This window comes from Schistocerca cancellata, chromosome 4 (genome assembly GCF_023864275.1).
Source record: "Schistocerca cancellata isolate TAMUIC-IGC-003103 chromosome 4, iqSchCanc2.1, whole genome shotgun sequence".
In the NCBI taxonomy this organism is placed as follows: Eukaryota; Metazoa; Arthropoda; class Insecta; order Orthoptera; family Acrididae; genus Schistocerca; species Schistocerca cancellata.
The window spans coordinates 125,804,901-125,824,881 of record NC_064629.1 but is presented as its reverse complement, the minus strand read 5'-3'; the positions used below and the strand labels follow the sequence as shown (position 1 = coordinate 125,824,881).

At 46.4% G+C, this 19,981-nt stretch overlaps 1 pseudogene; it reads right to left on the bottom strand.

Moving 5' to 3' along the window:
• Positions 1–19,399: 19,399 nt before the first annotated feature.
• On the bottom strand, positions 19,400–19,517 carry LOC126185957 (5S ribosomal RNA; annotated as a pseudogene).
• Between the last annotated feature and the right edge of the window lie 464 nt (positions 19,518–19,981).

Genomic DNA, 19,981 nt, shown 5'->3' with positions numbered 1-19,981 from the left:
CCCACCGATTCCATATTCTGTTAACAGTCATTGGATCTCGACCAACGCGAGCAGCAATGTCGCGATACGATAAACCGCAATCGCGATAGGCTGCAATCTGACCTTTATCAAAGTCGGAAACGTGATGGTACGCATTTCTCCTCCTTACACGAGGCATCACAACAACGTTTCACCGGGCACCGCCGGTCAACTGCTGTTTGTGTATGAGAAATCGGCTGGAAACTTTCTTCACGTCAGCACGTTGTAGGTGTCACCACCGGCGTCAACCATGTGTGAATGCGCTGAAAAGCTAATCGTTTGCATATCACAGAATCTTCTTCCTGTCGGTTAAATTTCGCGTCTGTAGCACGTCATCTTCGTGGTGTAGCAATTTTAATGGCCAGTAGTGTATGTACATTTCCTGTGTCAGATCCAATGCAACACAGACATTTTCTCCTGGCAACTGTTAACAGCATCAGCCTATTTCTGAAATGCGTGTGAACGCAATGTTGTCCCGTAAATCAACTTATTCATGACGGGTTTCACGCATAGGACAGTGTTCGTAGTGGAAAAATATCCTTTACAATGGTATCTCATTCATTCTTTTAAACATGACGTGAAAAACATTCAGTGATTTGAGAAACGTAATAAACGTAAGTACTCTGCATTACAGCACTGGCTCAAGCAACAAGAACACTTACGGAAAAAATCATTACACTGAGTTGTGCAACGTAAACGAAAGTTGGTAGGCGTGTTTCTACATCTAAAAGATGATGTCTATTTAGATTTGGCGCCTGTCGCATAAGCGTGGCGCTGGAAGTACCACGATCAGGGTTAAAATCGTGTTTGGTTTAAATACACGCTGCAGCGGTCGTGAGCGTCAGTTACGTTTGAAGGGGGGTAAGACGTCAAACGGGACGACTTGGAGCAGGAGAGGCATCACAGGACATTTTAATTTCCAGTATCTATACTTTTACAAATAAATTCATCAAACCTTGTCAGCATCACCAGGAAGGATTCAGGATTTACACCCATTGCAGTGGAAGTTCGAAAACATAACAAAACTAATTTTTTTACGTGCGAGATTTCATCATTTTTTCACTTACTAATGGCTGCATTTGTTGCTATAGGTACACTTTTCTTCATAAGTTAGAGAGATTCTTCGATGAATTTTGCACAGCATACATACCATACTTACAGGTGTATGAAACTCTAGAATTTATTTAATTTATTAAAAAACGAATGAACTCTTATATTTTAAACTTCATGTTTAGAAAAAACACAAATTTTATAGTTAAGTACCTCAATTTTTATCACAGTTTTTAATAGATTTGGAAAATTCTAGAGTTTCATACACCTTTCAGTATGGTTTGTATGCTGTGCAAATTCATCGAAGAATCTCTCTTACGTATGAAGAAAAGTGTACCTACAGCAACAAATGCTGCCATTACTAAGTGAAAAAAATGAAGTCATTTCACATGTAAAAAAAATTATTTCGTATGTTTTCGAACTTCCACTGCTATGAGTGTGAATTCTGAATCCTTCCTGGTCATGCTGACGAAGTTTTATGAATTTATTTGTAAAAGTATAGACAGTGGAAATTAAAATGTTCAGTGGTACCTCTCCTGCTCCAAGTCAGCCCGTTTGACGTCCTAACCCCCTGAAATAGGGCGTGCTGGGTTGATGTTAGCGATGAATACTTTTAGGGCGACGGAGACGTCATTATCAACACCTCACTGAGTTTCAACGGGGTCGTGTAATAGGACTACGAGAAGCTGGATGTTACTGCAGAAAGACTTGACAGGAATGTAGCAATTTTAGATAATTCTGGTGGTGGTGATGACGAGAATGTACGTCGCGAGAAGACCAGGCTACGAACGGCCACGTGGCACTACCGAGAGGGAAGATTGTCGCGTTCGGCTTATGACTCTGGCGCATAACACTGCATCTGCAACTACAGTCTGAGCAGAGTTGGCACCACAGTGATACAATGAACTGTTACAAATCGATTACTTCAAGGGCAGCTCCGAGCCAGGCTCCTTGTACAGTGCATTCCACTGACCCCAAACCACCTCCATTTATGACGTCAGTGGTGTCGAGCGAGAGCTCATAGGAGGACGGAGTGGAGGTCTGTTGCGTTTTCTAATGAAAGCTTGTTCTGCTTCGGTGCCAGTGATGGCCGTGTGCTGGTTAGAAGGAGGCCAGCTGAGTGCCTGCAACCAATCTGTCTGCGGACTAGACACACTGGACCTATGCCAGGAGTTATGATTTGGGGTGCGATTTCCTATGGTAGCAGGAGCACTCTCTTGGTTATCCCACGCGCCCTGGCTGCAAAATTGTACGTCCGTCTTGTTGTGTCGGCAGAAGAGCCAACACCGTGTTACTAGTGGAGGCCGAAATGCACGCGTTTTAGCTCACGCAGGCTGGCGTGAGGAGGGAAGGACTATACTGACGTGAGGTCTGGAACATGACAAGGAGTGAGAATTCAGAAAGCGGACGTAATTAGTTTGATACTTTAATCCATTAATGATGAACGTCGCTCTTGACGGTACATGATTCACAATATTATCCATTCAGAATACATAGTAATTATAGTAACTGAATATAGCACCTTGCTAGGTCGTAGCAAATGACGTAGCTGAAGGCTATGCTAAACTGTCGTCTCTGCAAATGAGAGCGTATGTAGACAGTGAACCATCGCTAGCAAAGTCGGCTGTACAACTGGGGCGAGTGCTAGGGAGTCTCTCTAGACTAGACCTGCAGTGTGGCGGCGCTCGGTCTGCAATCACTGATAGTGGCGACACGCGGGTCCGACGAATACTAACGGACCGCGGCCGATTTAAAGGCTATCAGCTAGCAAGTGTGGTGTCTGGCAGTGACACCACACATCTGGTCATCCGACCTGTTTTGCTGGCTTTCATGAACAACATTCCAGGGGCTGTTTTCCAACAGGACAACGCACTCCCACATGCCACTGTTTCATCCAAAATTGCTTTACAAGGTGTCGACATTTTGCATTGGCCTTCTCGATCACCAGATCTGTCTCCAGTCGAGCATATATGGGACAGCATTGGACAACAACTCCAGCGTCACACACAAACAGCATTAACTGTCCCTTTATTGACCAAGTGCCACAGGCATGGAACTCCATCGCACAAACTGACACCTGGCACCTGTACAACGCAATGAATGCACGTTTGCATTCTTGCATGCAATATTCTGACAGTTACACTGGTCATTAACGTGCCAGTATTTCACATTTGCACTGGCTTATCTCGCGCCTACAGTAACCTGTGGTCTTGCAGTGGTAATCACTTAAATATCTTACCTAGACAAATGTATTCCCGAGATTTCATTACATTAATTATTTTTCGCTGTTGCGATTTTTTTTTTTTTTTTTTTTGTCAGCGCAGAGCACTCGTCGTTATTTAAGCCAGTAATATTTATGCCAATATATACACTCCTGGAAATGGAAAAAAGAACACATTGACACCGGTGTGTCAGACCCACCATACTTGCTCCGGACACTGCGAGAGGGCTGTACAAGTAATGATCACACGCACGGCACAGCGGACACACCAGGAACCGCGGTGTTGGCCGTCGAATGGCGCTAGCTGCGCAGCATTTGTGCACCGCCGCCGTCAGTGTCAGCCAGTTTGCCGTGGCATACGGAGCTCCATCGCAGTCTTTAACACTGGTAGCATGCCGCGACAGCGTGGACGTGAACCGTATGTGCAGTTGACGGACTTTGAGCGAGGGCGTATAGTGGGCATGCGGGAGGCCGGGTGGACGTACCGCCGAATTGCTCAACACGTGGGGCGTGAGGTCTCCACAGTACATCGATGTTGTCGCCAGTGGTCGGCGGGAGATGCACGTGCCCGTCGACCTGGGACCGGACCGCAGCGACGCACGGATGCACGCAAGACCGTAGGATCATACGCAGTGCCGTAGGGGACCGCACCGCCACTTCCCAGCAAATTAGGGACACTGTTGCTCCTGGGGTATCGGCGAGGACCATTCGCAACCGTCTCCATGAAGCTGGGCTACGGTCCCGCACACCGTTAGGCCGTCTTCCGCTCACGCCCCAACATCGTGCAGCCCGCCTCCAGTGGTGTCGCGACAGGCGTGAATGGAGGGACGAATGGAGACGTGTCGTCTTCAGCGATGAGAGTCGCTTCTGCCTTGGTGCCAATGATGGTCGTATGCGTGTTTGGCGCCGTGCAGGTGAGCGCCACAATCAGGACTGCATACGACCGAGGCACACAGGGCCAACACCCGGCATCATGGTGTGGGGAGCGATCTCCTACACTGGCCGTACACCACTGGTGATCGTCGAGGGGACACTGAATAGTGCACGGTACTTCCAAACCGTCATCGAACCCATCGGTCTACCATTCCTAGACCGGCAAGGGATCTTGCTGTTCCAACAGGACAATGCACGTCCGCATGTATCCCGTGCCACCCAACGTGCTCTAGAAGGTGTAAGTCAACTACCCTGGCCAGCAAGATCTCCGGATCTGTCCCCCATTGAGCATGTTTGGGACTGGATGAAGCGTCGTCTCACGCGGTCTGCACGTCCAGCACGAACGCTGGTCCAACTGAGGCGCCAGGTGGAAATGGCATGGCAAGCCGTTCCACAGGACTACATCCAGCATCTCTACGATCGTCTCCATGGGAGAATAGCAGCCTGCATTGCTGCGAAAGGTGGATATACACTGTACTAGTGCCGACATTGTGCATGCTCTGTTGCCTGTGTCTATGTGCCTGTGGTTCTGTCAGTGTGATCATGTGATGTATCTGACCCCAGGAATGTGTCAATAAAGTTTCCCCTTCCTGGGACAATGAATTCACGGTGTTCTTATTTCAATTTCCAGGAGTGTATAAAAGATCACCAGAATAGATACGTAATGCAAACAGTAGCAGTAATTTATTCCTTGATCACCACGCAGCTCAAGATCAAGCCATATGTGAGTAGGTAAAAGTGAGATACGAGGGGATTAAAAAAAGTTACACGTGTCGTCCCTTGCTAAGACAATTGCGCAACGTATGTGGCGCTTTGTCTGAAGAAAGCACAATACACGTTCTGGCTATCTCGCAGAGACAGCTCTCCTGCGATACAGATAACATGTGCATCACAAGGTGGGAATGAAAAGACTCGGCAACTGCAAACATAATCCTAAATTGAACTCAGCGGGGCAGTACGATTCTTGAGGGCAAAGTCTAAATTGGACAAATATTTATCGTAAAACTCTGGTGGTATATGGACTAAATGTAATGCCGCGTGCAGCCCTAATGAAATGATGCCAACAATTGGACCAAGGACGCACAGACGTGGCTGATGCTGAATGGGAAGGAAGGCCGTCGACATGGACCACAGATGAAAATGTCCAGGCAATCGAGGAACTGATTTGACCAGTTGCATGTTTTCCGACGACGAGGACGTTCACGTAGCGATTCTCGAATGGCTCCGTGAAGAAGGAACTGAACGATTGATAGAACGTTCCGACTATTGTTTACAGACACTGTGTGACTTCGGTAAAAAATACTGCATCTGTGTCACTTTGAAGTGTAGTGTAGCATGCCATATAAGATGATTGGCTTGTCATAGTAATCTATAACATAGTTCTTGAAGTCCCCTCGTAACTGCACTGCTAAGAAACGTCAACATATCTTCGCGTGAAGGCAGATGAAATTGATGAATGCAATGACTTTTCTTTTGTCACATATTCTTTCGTCCACATGGCTATTCAATGGCTATTCATGCAGGGCAAATAATTATTTTCAGTTCATTAAAATGTCGGCGCTTCTCACGGTGTTCGATCACCACGCATATCGCAATCTCTCAATTCTGACACGCTGTTCTGAACTGTGTATGAAAGTTTCAAACTGTAATTTCTATCCTCGTTTACTACTAGTGGAACTTTGAGAATTTTGAATGTCAGAAACAGTGAAAATGTTTATTTCTTACTGTAAATACAGTAAATAAATTCAATACGGTGTTGGCCCACCCTTAGCCTTGATGACAGCTTCCACTATCCCAGGCATACGTTCAGTCAGGTGCTGTAAGATTTCTTGGGAAATGGCAGCCCATTCTTCACGAAGTGCTGCACTGAGGTGAGCTATCGTTGTCGGTCGGTGAGGCCTGGCACGAAGTCGGCGTTCCAAAACATCCCAAAGGTGTTCTATAGGATTCAGGTCAGGACTCTGTGCAGGCCAGTCATTTACAGCGGTGTTATTGTCGTGTAACAACTGCGCCACAGGCCGTGCATTACGAACAAGTGCTCGATCGTGTTGAAAGATGCAATCGCCGTACGCGAATTGCTCTTCAATAGTGGGAAGCAAGAAAGTGCTTAAAACATCAATGTACGCCTGTGCTGTGATACTGTCACGCAAAACAAGAAGGGGTGCAAGCCGCCTCCACGAAAATCACGACCACACCATAACACCACCGCCTCTGAATTTTTTTCTTTTGGCACTACACACACTCTCAGATGACATTCACCTGGCATTCGCCATACCCACACCCTGCCATCGGATCGCCACATTGTGTACCGTGATTCGTCACTCCACACAACGTTTTTCCACTGTTCAATCGTCCAATGTTTACGCTCCTTACACCAAGCGAGGCGTCGTTTGGCATTTACTGGCGCGATGTGTGGCTCATGAGCAGCCGCTCGACCATGATATCGGCCGGCCAGTGTGGCCGAGCGATTCTAGGCGCTTCAGTCTGGAACCGCGCGACCGCTACGATCTCAGGTTCGAATCCTGCCTCGGGCATGGATGTGTGTGATGTCCTTAGGCGAGTTAGGTTTAAGTAGTTCTAAGTTCTAGGGGACCGATGACCTCAGCAGTTAACTCCCATAGTGCTCAGAGCCATTTGCGACATTTGATTACGGAGCAGACCATATCCTTCGCATTCTTGTCCAAATGAGCGAAACCGAGCTGCTATCCGAACGTTAAATTCTGCCATTCCTTTTACCGTAGAACTCAGACACAAACTCCATCCGAACTGGCTTCGGAAGGTCCAATGGATCGACCGACCGCCGTGTCATTCTCAGCCGATAGGCGTCACTGGATGCGGATAGGAACGTGCTTGTAGTCAGCACACTGCTTTCCCGGCTGTTGTCACTTCACGAGACCGGAGCCGCTACTTCTCAATTAAGTAGTTCCTCAATTGGCCTGACGAGGGCTGAGTACACCCCGCTTGCCAACAACGCTCGGCAGATCCGGACGGTCGTCCACCAAAGAGCCCGACATTGCTTAACTTTGGTGGTGTGACGGGAACCGGTGTTGCCACTGCATCGAAGCCGTTCGCTTTATCGCAGCATTGAACAGGATGTTTCTGCGTGTTTGCAAGATTTGGATAATAATGGACACAAAAACTGATTACTTTTTAACCAAAACTATTCATTATTACATTTCATTATGACTGACCTGTTTGCATACCATAACGCTTAGATAAGGTGGTGAGCTCGAGGAGGATGGAATTCGTGTGCCAGCTTAGGACTTTTGGCTTCGCACACCTTCATGCATCTGTTGTACGTTGCAACGAGGTTTCTTCCCCTCCCGTCGCTGTGTCCGCGTGCATCGAAAACCGACACACACGGACCGATACCTGCACAAACTATCAAACCACCACCCGAGTCCCAAAAGAGGCATGATTAATACGCTCGTAACGAGAGAAGGACGAATATGTGAGCCGCAGCACGTCATACGAGAAATGCAACACCTGAAAGTGTTCTGAGGAGCAATGGGTATTCCGTAAATTATGTTAGAAGTGTAACAGAGCCAAACACTCAGCGAAGTAAGGAACCAGAAAAAGAAATGTCCGGTACGGCCTTTCTGGCATACATTCCCAAAGTGACGGACAGAATCGGCCGTATACTGCGCAAACATGCAGTAAAGACGATTTTCAAACCGACAAGGAAGATCAAAGAGTGTCTTAGATCGGCAAAAGAGAAAAGGGACCCACTTGCAATGTTGGGAATATACCGTATATCGTGCACATGCGGAAAAATTTATGTCGGAATGACTGGGCGATCAATCAACACCAGGATCAAAGAGCATAAGCGACATTGCAGGTTGGAGCAGGTGGAGAAATCGGCCGTGGCAGAGCACGCGCTGAGTGAGACCGACCACGTAATAAAATTCGCCGACATGGAAGTTCTGGCTGTAGAGAAGCACTATCACACGCGCTTGTTCAGAGAAGCTATAGAAGTACAAAAACACGCGAACAGGTTCAACAAGAAAGAGGAAAGCCTTAATGTAAACGGATCCTGGCTTCCCGTACTGCAGCAAACGGCCGTCCAGGTAGCAAGAGGAGAACCGCACCGGAAATGACCGCGGAGAAGCCCTCGGACGTTGGCGCGCCAGGTGCATATAGTCTGCGGCCGCGAGCTAGGCTCCAATTCCCGCTCACGCCGCGGTGAGGTACGCATAGCTGACTGTCGCTGTCGCTACTAGAGATGGCTGGACGCGGAAGGGGACGCAGAGCTGCTGCCTTGGCGGAGTTGCTGCTCACGATAGCAGGGACTTCCGGCAAGAAGAAGAGGAAGACTGCAGCGCAGTGCTTTCGCTGCCAAAAGCTTGGCCACGTCGCCAAGGACTGCAGCGGAGCAGTTGCGTGTTTGAAGTGTGCGCAAGCACACGACACACGTGACTGCAAGAAGCAGAAGGACGCCCCCTGCACCTGCGCCAACTGCGGTGGTGCACACGCGGCCAACGCCCGTTCTTGCGCCTACAGAAGAAACTGGCGCGGACCGGAGAAGAAGACGCAGAAGCAAGTGACCACCACACACGAAGAGGTGGTCACTTGCACAGAAGACGTCGTCACCAGGCGCCTTAACGACGCCGTACAAGAAGCCATGTCCGCCTTCAAATCCGCCATGGCGGAAGAGAGGGCGACCATGCTGGCGGAACTGGGCGAGGCTCGGCGTCAGATTGCTGTGCTGACGCAAGAGCTTCGCTCGGTCAAAGCAGCTTCCGCCACAACAGTCGACACGGCCACCCAGGCGACTCCTCCACGCGTGGAGTTCGCGACGGTGGCCACGCAGACCGACGAGCCTGCCGAAGGGGAGGCAACACAGCACACGACGGACACCGAGGCAGCAGCGCAAGAAGAGGAGTGGGAAGAAGTCCCATTCCTGCCGCTTCCAGACATGTATAGCGCAAGCGCTGTAACGCAGAAGATCGCTGCATCGCTTCGCGATGGCACATACCCCCACCACGACAACCCATATCCTTTCGTTCCACCTAACCATCCTAAACCCCAACTCCCACATCGCCCACTAGGGTATCCAGAAGGCCTTCTTGGTCTTTCTAGGGAGGAGTTCAATCTGATTGACTCCTACCCTATCTTCACAGAGTGGCAAATGCGCTGTATCATCATCGCTCTGGTCAACGGAGAATACGATAAAGCGGGATGCGTCACGCACAATATCCCAACCGAGGAAGAGCCCTCAGCAACAGCCAAGAAGAAGAAGAAAAATCGTCACACCGACAAGTACAGGAAATAGGTCACCGGCACTCCTTGCCAGTCCAGAAAAACCTACCAGTACAGAAAGAAGATTCGTCAAGAGTCCCAGGGGAGTAAAGGCCAACAGGCCACAAACTTCCAACAGAACCTCCTCACAGTGAGGAAGTCATAAAAGGAGGAGCTAGGCTCCAGTTCACCACCGGCAACGGAGGGTGAAGCTTTGACAACGCCAGCCACTCGTGCTGGCGAAACGTCAGTAAAATCATTAGATGAACGTCGGCCGAAGAATCCGAGACAAGCCAATAGGCAGTTTGTCAACAAGTGGCCACGGAAGCCTTAACAATTTTGTAATACACACACAGTTAAAACACAAATATGCACAAAGCGCTGCTATATCATTCGCAGATATATGACATACGTAACATTCCTTTCATCAAAAAGGCATCCGCCTTCAATGTGCCAGACCCATGAAGAGCCAAGGTTCATCAGAAGCAGACCTTCGCTAGCGAGATAAACGCCAGGTTCGTTGGCTGGTTGATTCGGGGGAGGGGAACAAACAGTGAGGTTATGGGTCCCATCGGATTAAGGAATGATGGGGAAGAAAGTCGGCCGTGCCCTTTCAAAGGAACCATTCAGGCATTTGCCTGAAGCGATTTAGGGAAATCACGGAAAACCTAAATCAGGACGGCCGGTCACGGGTTTGAACCGTCGTCCTCCATAATGCGAGTCCAGTGTGCTAACCACTGCGCCACCTCGCCAGCAATAACAAAAAGAGAACTAATAAATACGTTTTGAAGTCACCTCTACCAATCACAGTTTGTCAGCATTCACCTTAAATTTTACTTTTGCCATACGTTTCGAATTTTAAATACCATCTGGCGAAAATGGCAGTAAAAGTTTTTATTCGAAGCATACAATGACTTTTCCCGTGTTGTCGTCTTGGCGCGTGTTGCAAAAAGCCTTGGCAGAAAGAGGAGTCCAGCATATCTCATGAGAATGTTACTTCTTTCAACAGCCTGCTTTTCCTGCAAGTATTTAAAAAGTAACACGCATTAATATTAGATAAGAGAATAAAAGAACACTTTTTTCGTATTGCTCTACTGAGCCTTATCCTCACGCGTTTCGCAGCATATTGCAAGACAATAATATCATAGAAAGATCATTGTATACTTGGACTAAATGCTTTTGTGTTTTCATAGATCTCTGTGGATGAAGTTTACAGTTCGGGACAGACAGCAATAATTAAATTTAAGGAAGACACCAACAAATCGAGACTGGAAGTGGTGACTGTAAAATGTATTTAGTAATCTTATTTATAATAAAGGTATGCGTGAATATCGGCAGTAATAATTGCTTGGCAGCCACAAACATGGACGGCCTTATTCCAAGTATATCTTCAGTTATCCTCAGTAATAATTACTTTATAGTCAAAAGGACGGCGTCTATGTTAAAATATGATTGCCTTTCGTTCGACCGTGTGCTGCCGATATGCAGGATTGCATCAAGAGACTCTGCGCAGCTGTTGTTGGGTGGCTGAATACTTGAGGCCACTGGTATTCCTCGGATGTGCGGAAGATCAAGGTTCATGAGAATGTTACTTCTTTCAACAGCCTGCTTTCCCTGCTATTATTTAAAAAGTAACTCGCATTAATAGTAGATAAGAGAATAAAAGAATATTTTTTTCGAATTGCTCTACTGAACCTTTTCCCCACGCGTTTCACAGCATATACCAAGACTTCCTAGCTACAACCGACTGACCTGCATTTGTGGGCGTCATGTTCCCGTGACCTTCTCTTTCGTACAGTCCGCGAAGCATGTTCCCGAAGAAGCACCAGACCACTTAAATAGCCTCCTGTGATGGACGAGTTATGATCTTTGCCTTGTCCTGATCTATCACTTTGTAGTGCTTGAGACACCCCCTCAACCAGCATCGTAGTTAACGTTACTGAAAGTGCGTTAACAAAACTAATGCCTTGGACAAAATTTCTGGCAGGACCAATCTGTAGGAGGTGTCCCGCAAGGGATGGTCAGTATTCAGGAATATGACAGGAACGGTCATTCGAAGCAAAAAAGTCTAGTAAAAACGGGGTCTAAAATGCGTCCGTTAAGATGGTTCAAATGACTCTGAGCACTATGGGACTTAAAATCTGAGGTCATCAGTCCCCTAGAACTTAGAACTACTTAAACCTAACTAACCTAAGGACATCAGACACATCCATGCCCGAGGCAGGATTCCAACCTGCGACCGTAGCGGTCCAGACCGCCCGGCCACTCCGGCCGGCGTACGTTAAGAATTGTGAGCATTTCTTCATCTTAGAAACAATGTTCTTCTACTGCAGGCCCTTTGCATTCCATATTTTGAGATATGGTAGTATGGACCAAAACAAGAAAATAAAGTCCAGTAAACATGGGCACTAGAGAGCGTCTTCCACCTAGAGGCTATGAAATCCGTTTCTTCTACTAAACAAGTGTTCATAGCTCTTAAGGTATGCATTTTAGAGCCCATGTTTACTAGATTTATTTCGCTTCGAATGATAGTTCCTGTGATATCCCTGAATTCTGACCATTCATCCTGGGAACACCCTGTGTAGGACCTACTGGTGTCGTCTGACCTATAGGTATAACGCATCTGCCTGTACCGTCTTCAGAAAGTTTATATCCATCATTTCCGTCGTGGATCTTCCTTTCGGGTTGTGGTTCAGAATATTGTTGGGTGGTTTTCCATCTGTCAAACTGTTGTATCTCTCTACTCAGCTACCTCATTAGTGGCATGTAATTCTACTTATTTCGAACATTTTCATTTTTTATTAAAACTCTTATTGTGCAGCTCTTTATTCACGTCAAGAATCTCTGTTACTTGTTATTTGATGTCAGCATTCTTTTTACTTATTCAGCTCTCTGTTCCACACAACTTAAATAGAAACACTATAGTTTTATAAAAAGTAATTTTTATGTCTTTTGGGTTTGGTAGTTAATATTCTGTTTCTTGAAATTGGACAGTTTTTCATCTACACCATTATCATAATAGCCCAGATACTGAAGCGTGAAATCTGTTTAATTATCTTGTTATTAATTGCTGTTTTCGACCAGGCTGGATATTTACCTTGCCGGCCGCAGTGGCCGTGCGGTTAAAGGCGCTGCAGTCTGGAACCGCAAGACCGCTACGGTCGCAGGTTCGAATCCTGCCTCGGGCATGGATGTTTGTGATGTCCTTAGGTTAGTTAGGTTTAACTAGTTCTACGTTCTAGAGGACTAATGACCTCAGCAGTTGAGTCCCATAGTGCTCAGAGCCATTTGAACCATTTGATATTTACCTTGATAGGCTAATGGTTCAAATGGCTCTGAGCACTATGGGACTTAACATCTGAGGTCATCAGTCCCCTAGAACTTAGAACTACTTAAACCTAACTAACCTAAAGACATCACACATCCATGCCCGAGGCAGGATTCGAACCTACGACCGTAGCAGTCGCGCGGTTCCGGACTGAAGCGCCTAGAACGGCTCGGCCACCGCGGCCGGCCCCTTGATAGGCCATAACTTTCGTATTATGTAATGAAATTTGTAATTATAATGCTGCAGTGGACTACAACCTCCATAAACCAAGAACCTTGCCGAGGTGGGATGTCTTGCTTGCCTCACCGATGCAGTTAAATGTATCGTATGTGCAACCATAACGGAGAGGTACCTGTGAAGGGGCCAGACTAATCCGCGGTTCCTGAACAGGGATAGCAACCTCTTCAGGAGTTGCAGGTGGGCCAGTCTGGATGACTGACTAATCTGCCCTTGTAACATTAGCCAACATGGCACTGTCGTGCTGGTATTCCAAACAGAAGAAACCAAGGGAAAAATACAGCCGTGATTTTTCCCGAGGTCGTGCGGCTTTACTCTACGCCCTAATGATCCGCTTGGGTAAAATATTCCAAAGGTAAAATAGTACTTCATTCTGACCTCCGGGAGGGGACTGCTTCGGGGGAAGTCGTCATCAGAAAAAAAAAGACTGACATTCTACCTGTCGGAGAGTGAAATGTTAGATCCCTCAGTCAAATAGGGAGGTTAGAGAATTTAAAAAAGGATTGGCTGAAGTTAGACGTAATAGGAATTAGTGAATTGCGATAGCAGGAAGAATAGGACTTCTGGACAGTAGAATACAGGGCTATTAAAAATTAAACAGGAACAATGCAGGAGTAGGTCCAATAAAGACTAAGAAAATAGGAATGCGTGTAACCTACTATGAACAGCGCCGTGAACGTGTTATCTACCCAAGAGAGACACAAGGCCAGTCCCCACCACATTAGTACAAGTTTATATGCCAAGTAACTCCGCAGATGATGTAGAGACTGAAAAAATGTATGAAGAGATAAAGAAAATAACTCAGATAGTTATAGGAGATGAAGATTTAATTGTGATGGGTGACTGGAATTCGGTGGTAAGAAAGGGAAGAGAAGGAAAAATACTCGGAGAAATAGACTGGGAGAACTTCCCCTCCCCTCCCCTGCCACGATCCCCATCTGCCCACTCCACAGAGCTCTGGATCCAAAAGGTTTGAGTTCGATCACTAGCATGTTTAATTTGTTAAAACAGCGCATTTGAGTTATTGCGATTATGCCAATCCGTCTACGTCAGTGTCACGAGGAACCGGTAGCGCTGTTGGGATAATAATAGCGTGAAATGTTGTGGATTCGATTCTCGTAATGTTTGTTTCTCTTAAATTTCATCCGTTTTCCGCGAATTTTGGGATTCGGCGTAGTGGGGTTGTGACATACGTGCGCGAACACACACACACACACACACACACACACACACTCACACTCACACACGCATAAGACAGAACGGACGATCTTTATAATGGTGTACCACCAAGGTTTTAAACAGCAGATTAACAAACTGCGTAATGAATTATAGCTCTGGGAGTCCACCGTTCGACGTAATGAAATTCTCAACACCCATGCACGGATACTAACCGTTCCATAACATATTCTTCGTGACAGTTCTCCAGTTCAAATAATTACAATTTATGGAGCGACAACGCATGTTTTCCGTTGATGGCTGTAGTGCAAAACAATTTAATGCTCACGTAATCAGTTTACAGAGCAGGTTAAACGGTAGAGGGCTCCAAACAACTGTGCCGCAGCAATACACGCGTCGATCGTCGATGACCGACAACCGGATGACGTCTCTGACCGGCGCCACGAAGCAGTTAATTAACTGAAATGTCCGTCAGAGGAAAAATAATGTTACAGGACTTCATTTGGAAAATATAAAATTCCAGTATAAAGGAGACATTACGACAAAGACGTCCGGGATGTCCAAACGTCTCTCCAGTACAACAAACAATTATTTAGGAAACTGGCCGAGCGGTTCTAGGCGCTACAGTCTGGAACCGCGTGACCGCTACGGTCGCAGGTTCGAATCCTGCCTCGAGCATGGATGTGTGTGATGTCCTTAGGTTAGTTAGGTTTAAGTAGTTTTAAGTTCTAGATGACTGATGACCTCAGAAGTTAATTCCCATAGTGTCAGAGCCATTTGAACCATTTAGGAAACGTCCGACTCCGCTGTCTTGCAGCCGTTACGACAGCGGGTTGGAGACATCCGTCAGTGAAAGCTACCTCGTCGACAGTAGCAGAAAGGTCAACCGTGACCGTATGTCTCCCGCGGATCAATGACTACAGAACGTCATACTATCACGTACGAATGATATCTTTACGAAAGGAAAAATATTTTTTACTGGCGAATCTATCGACCACGCTCGTAATGACCAGGACATGGGCTATCGGAAAAGGAAATACTGTTTCAGAGGGTGGATAATGAGCCGTTGCTGAGGCTCCGTAATTAGCTGTTTGCTGACGGTATTTCCAGAAGCGCAAATATTGCAACGGCCGTTTATTTAAAGAATTATTGTTATTTGATGAGAAGCGATGACTGATAGCTGTTGACTCGTGGTACAGACGTTGCTAGATGCGTTCGTCTGATGCGCTTACACCCAAACCTCCAGATGTCAAGACACTCAGGTCCGTACTAAACGCCGGCCGGAGTGGCCGTGCGCTTCTCGGCGCTACAGTCTGGAGCTGAGCGATCGCTCCGGTTGCAGGTTCTAATCCTGCCTCGGGCATGGATGTGTGTGATGTCCTTAGGTTAGTTAGGTTTAATTAGTTCTAAGTTCTAGGCGACTGATGACCTCAGAAGTTAAGTCGCACAGTGCTCGGAGCCATTTGAACCGTACTAAACGTTGTATGTCGATAGAGTATCAACCAAAACACCGACTTAGTTCATGCTATGTTCTGTCGTCCAGTTGACCGTGCGTAAACGGCAATTAAAAGTAACTCCAGAACTACTGTCATTTCTTGTTAACAATATCAGCTTATTCCCAAGAATAAGCAGCTTTCACTCAGTTAATACTCGGCAGAAATCAAACCTGCATTTGGATCGGACTTCCCTAACTCTTGTGCAGAAAGGTGTGCAGTACACTGCTGCATCCATCTTCAATAAGCTACCACAATAATTCAAAAATCTTAGCAGTAATCTACGAGCTTTCAAATCGAAACTGTAGAGTTTCCTCATGGGTCACTCCTTCTATGCTATCGAGAAGTTCCTTGAAAAAGTAAGCTAATTCTTCTTGTATTGTTGATTGCGTTTACTTAATCTTATGGATTGACTTTTTTCGGGTTCATAAATATTTTATTTTCATCTGTTATTACTTTTGTGTTGTAATTTCATGTACTGACACGTTTCATGACCTTGGAGATTTTCTCCTCAATTTGGTACTACCGAAATTCACGTGTAAATAAAATGAAAAAATTAAAAATACAGCGCTGCGGTCGGCAACTCCTATATAGGACAACAAGTATCTGGAGCAGTTGTTATATCGGTTACTGCTTCTACAATGACAGTTTATCAAGATGTAAGTGCGTTTGAACGTACAAACATCAACTCTCCAACAAAGCTGCGGCCGGAAAAAGATCCTGCAAGAACGGGACCAACGACGACTGAGGAGAATCGTTCAGCGTGACAGATGTGCAACCCTTCCGCAAACTGCTGCAGGTTTGAATGCTGGGCCATCAACAAGTGTCAGCGTGGGAACCATTCAACGAAATACCATCGATATGGGCTTTCGGAGCCGAAGCTCCACTCGTGTACCCTTGATGACTGCACGACACAATGCTTAACGCCTCGCCTTGGCCCATTAACACCGACACTGGACTGTTGGTGATTGGAAACAAGCAGGCTGGTCGGACGAGTCTCGTTTCAAATTGTATCGAGCGGAAAGAATTGTACTGGTATGGAGACAACCTCATGACTCCATGGACCCTGCAAGTCAGCAGGGGACTGTTCAAGTTGGTGGAGGCTCTATGTCAGTGTGGTGGGCGTGCAGATGGAGTGATATGGGACCCCTGATACGTCTAGTTACGACTCTGACAGGTGAAACGTACGTAAGCATCCTGTCTGATCACCTGCATCTATTCGTGTCCATTATACATTCCGGCGGAATTGGGCAATTCCAGCAGTACAATGCGACACACCACACGTCCAGAATTGTTACAGAGTGGCTCCGGTAATACTCTTCTGAGTTTAAACACTTCCGTTGGCCACTAAACTCACCAGACATGAACATTATTGAGCATATCTGAGATGCCTTGCAACGTGCTGTTCAGAATAGATCTCCACCCCCTAGTACTCTTACGGATTTATGGACAGCCCTGCAGGATTCATGGTGTCAATTCGTTCCAGCATTACTTCAGACATTTATAGAGTCCATGCGACGTCGTGTTCCGGCACTTTTGCGTGCTCATGGCGGCCCTGACGATATTATGCAGGTGTGCCATTCTTTGGCTCTTCAGTGTACGTCTGGTGTGTCATATACACCATTAGTGACAGTACGTGTGCCATATGGTACGAATCTCTTATCAACGCACCTAATTTGTACGCCTGGTAAGTGAGTAGGTTATGCCTCTATGCCCGATTTGGGTATTCGTATGATTGTGAATGTAGTCACTCCCATGGAAATGATGCAAAAGGAAAAGTTTATCACATAGTCTGCAACAAATGAACGCAAGAGTTTCACAGTCACACACTTTCTCTGTGCTCTGTCAAAACATATATTTTTAACGTTTTTGAAGTTGCTTTCCGTTTTGGAAGTTTTATCTTTTGAATTCCTGTGTTGTAACATAATTCACACCCGTTTATTTGTTGTTTTCATTTCTGTGAGGCTTCTATGTGGTATCTCGCCTGCTCTCACTATTCATCACATTTATTTGTGACGATAATGTATTCTTACCATATTCTATAACTAATGTATAGTATGAGAACTGACAAGACGATAGAAAGAGAGCAAACATTTCAATGACTGGACGGACAGTTCATAATGTCGTGGAAAAAAATTAAAATAAGTGGCATAAGGAAGTCTTGAACACGGCTCCTCCGATTTGCAGTCCAACACTGTGACCACTTAAACCACGACGTTTAGTGTTCCAGTTTTTAAGGCTGGACCGTTCACTGTTACTATTTTGCCTTTTTTCACAGGTAAGTGCATCTTCTTCCTGTTTTCATGCTTGATCTGCCTTCAGTTCTTAACGGGCTATTCACTGAGCTAGCTTACCAATAAATCTGAAGGGGGTGCGATGGGGAGTTTCCCTTGTCAAAATAAACACTGAAGAAAGGCAAACCTACGTCTGTAGCATTTGTAGACTTAAAGAAAGCTTCCGTCAACTTTGACTGGAATACGCTCTTTGAACTCTTACGGTAGCATGGATAAAATACGAGGGTTGGAACTTAAATAGTGGCAACTATCTATTCACAACCGATACGGAAGAGTTACATGTTTGCGCCTGTTACTGTCCTTCAAAGTAGTCACCAGCGTTGTGGAGAACCCGTTGCCAGCAATGTGTAAGGCGTAGTATACCGTTAGTAGAGCCTGTTCTGTTGATGGTGCGAATGGAGCGGTCTACTGCCTGTCGAATCTCTGGAACAGTTCTGAGGCGAATGGCACGAAGTGGTTCCTTCATCTTCGGAATCAAATCAAAGTCACAAGGACGTAAGTCCAGGGAGTATGGTGGACGGTACAGTACTTCGCAGTCCCATCGACCGAACAGAGCAGCCACATCGTGCGCTGTATGCGCCCGCGAATTGTCGTGCAAACTGATGGGTGGGTTGTGCAGAAAGTGTCGCCGCTTCTTTCGCAAAGCTGGTCGCAGGTGATGCTCCAAAAACGAACAGTAATACTATGCATTGACGGTCTGCCGTGGAGGAATGTAATGCGTTAGGATAACTCCATCACAGTCGTACACGAGAATCACCATAAATTTAGACCTCTCCAATCGCATCATCAACAGAACAGGCTCTGCTAACGGTAGGCCTTCCACATAGCTGGCAACGAGTTCTACACAACGCTGGTGACTACTTTGATGGACAGTAACAGGTGCGAACAAGTAACTCTTTTGTAACGATTGCGAATAAATAGTGCCACTATTTAAGTTCCAACCCTCGTACAATGAGCGAAAGGCTATCCAGAACTAGTACAGATATCACAGTGAAAGCGAAGCTGTAGTTGAGAAGGGAGTGAGTGTTGCAGCGTATCCCTGTTGTTATTCAATCTTTACACTGAGAAAGCTGTCAAGGACACCAAAGAGAAATTCGGAGTGGGAATTAAAGTTCACGGACAAGAAAAAACTTAGCTGGTAACACCGTAATTCCGTCTGAAACGCCTAAGAAGTTCGAAAATTTAACTGAACGGATAGAGAGAGAGAGAGCACTCCGTCTTCAGGCCACAAGTGGCCCATCGGAACCATCCGACCGCCGTGTCATCCTCAGCTGAGGATGCGGATAGGAGGGGCGTGTGTTCAGCACACCACTCTCCCGGTCGTTATGATGGTTTTCTTTGAGTGGAGCCGCTACTATTCAGTCGAGTAGCTCCTCAGTTGGCATCACGAGGCTGAGTGCACCCTGAAAAATGGCAACAGTGCACGGCGGCCCGGATGGTCACCCATCCAAGTGCCGGCCACGCCCGACAGCGCTTAAATTCGGTGATCTGACGGGAACCGGTGTCTCCACTGCGGCAAGGCCGTTGCCAATTGAACGGATGGTGTCTTGAGAATAGATAATGAGATGAACACCAATAACAGTAAAACAAGGGTAATGCAGTGTAGTCGAATTAAATCAGGCGATGCCTAGAGAATTAGATTAGGAAATGAGACACTAAAAGTAGCGGTTGAGTTTTGCTATTTGGGCAGCAAGATAACTGATGATGGCCGAAGTAGGCAGGATGTAAAGTGGGGAATGGCAACAGCAAGAAAATAATTTCTGCAAAATAGGAATTAACCATTTAAAATAAATTTAAGTGTAATGCATTTCTCTGGTTTTCCGCCGCATAATGTTGTGTAAATCCCACATTATTTCGTCACAACAACTGTTCGACATCTTTAGGTGGTGGTGATGATGTATGGTTTGTGGGGCGCTAAACTACGCTGTCATCAGCTCCCGTACAAAGTCCCAATTTTTACATAGTCTAACTTTTTCACCGTCCAATCTAACCA